Source organism: Geospiza fortis, unplaced genomic scaffold, assembly GCF_000277835.1.
Source record: "Geospiza fortis unplaced genomic scaffold, GeoFor_1.0 scaffold387, whole genome shotgun sequence".
Classification (NCBI taxonomy): domain Eukaryota; kingdom Metazoa; phylum Chordata; class Aves; order Passeriformes; family Thraupidae; genus Geospiza; species Geospiza fortis.
The window spans coordinates 16395-18382 of record NW_005054546.1 but is presented as its reverse complement, the minus strand read 5'-3'; positions in this window follow the sequence as shown (position 1 = coordinate 18382).

Genomic DNA, 1988 nt, shown 5'->3' with positions numbered 1-1988 from the left:
AGATTTTGGGGAGCACACTGATTTTGGGGGGGCTGAAAAGAGCAACGCAAGCGCCCTGCACTCAAACTGGGGGCACACAGGCAGATTTTGGGGAGCACGCTGATTTTGGGGGGACTGAAAAGAGCAACGCAAGCGCCCTGCACTCAAAGCCTGCTCACCCCCGGCAAACAAGAGTGTGCAAAGGGGGGGTCCTGCGGTGGGAGCTGCCAATTGTTGCCCGGGCCGGAGCTTTGAGAGCCCCTGGAGCCCCCCCGCAGCCTGGCCCCCCGCCAGCCAGGGCAGGGCTTTGTTTCCTGCCAGCCTGGCCCAGGGGATTTCAATGGAGGCCGCACAAAAAGCTCCCTGTGGGGTGAGCCCGCCGAGGGACAGCGAGGGGGGAGAGGAGGGATGACCTCAGCCATGATTTCATCCTTCTCCCAGCTCCCAAAATTCGTGGGAACCTTATAAGGAAAGGACTGAAAATACAACGGGAGGGGCTGGGGCTGCCCTCGCTCCCCCTCCCCAAAATGGGGATGAGCTGGGCCAAGGGGGATGCACGGTGGGGACATCGATCTTCTTGTGGATGGAGTGATGAAATTGTCCTTTGTGCCTTCAATTGAAAAGGAAGTGAGTTTTTGCGGTCAAACCAATCAGCGCTGGGATTTGAATGTTTGAAAGAAGCTCAGAGGTTTCTCTCTTCCATTAAGTGAAAAGACGCCTTGTAGGATTTAGGGTCCTGCAAATTTTCTTCAAGTTTATGAATTTTTTTATAAGTTAAAATGTTTATCAATTTTTCTTCGAATTTAAAGATAGCTAATTCAACAGAAGCCAAAAAGTCTGCCTGGGCAATTAACTAGGAAAGGACGTGAACAAAGAAATGAATGATTTTTGTAAGGTGTTTTACTAAAAGCAAGAACCTCTGGCACCTGGCTCAGTTTTCCTGTTTGTTATTTCGCTTTTTATTAAACCTTTTTGTTTCCAACACTGCAACAGAAGCCATCCTGCTGATTTTTATGCCTCCAAGGGTAGCTGAGCTACCTTGGTGTGTTGTAAATCTCCAAGAGCTCATTAGATCTGGCTTGAAGAATCTGCTACAACAGGGACAATCCTGTTAATAGGGACCCTGTTAATAACCACAATCCTTATGATAGGGACCCTGTTGCTCTGATTTTTTAAGATTTTCAAAGCTTTGGGATGTTGACATTCATCAATGCACATCACATTTACAATGCATTCTTGTAATGAACTCTCTCACACACTTTCTGTAAATAACTCATTGTTTTGCATTCTTTTGTAGAAGGAGAGAAATTTGATGGACTGTTGGTTTGTCCAGTGTCACTGGAGAGGTGGCACTGTCACCCTCCAACCCACTGTCACTTTTAGAAATCCATAAATGCTGGATGGAGTTAGCATTAAAATTCTCTCTTTTTCACCTTGAAAACAGCAATGTGTGCACTTGTGTTGTTTCTTGTCTGATACTGACAGCACCCCAAAATCCCAATTGGACAGCAGAGCAGGGCTGTGGGTGACCCCAGGGTGACATCCCCACTCCCCACAGCACTGTCCCCTCCCGTGCCACCTCCTGTTGCTCTGATTGTTTAAGATTTTCTACGCTTTTTGATGTTTACATTCTTGTAACAAACTCTCTCACACACTTTCTGTAAATAACTGTTTGGGATTCTTTTAGAGAAGGAGAGAAATTTGATGGACTGTTGGATAGTCTGGTGTCATTGGAGAGGTGGCACTGTCACCCTCCAACCCACTGTCACTTTTAGAAATCTATAAATGCTGGAGTCAGAATTAAATTTCTCTCTTTTTTTGCCTTGAAAACAGCAATGTGTGCGCTCGTATTACTGACAGGACCCCAAAATCCCAATTGGAGAGTAGAGCAGGGCTGTGGGTGACCCTCAGGGTGACATCCCCACTCCCCACAGCACCGTCCCCTCCCGGCCAACCCTTCACCGGGTCAGAGCCGGGAATAGCTCCCGGCGGCTGCAATCAGCTCCGGG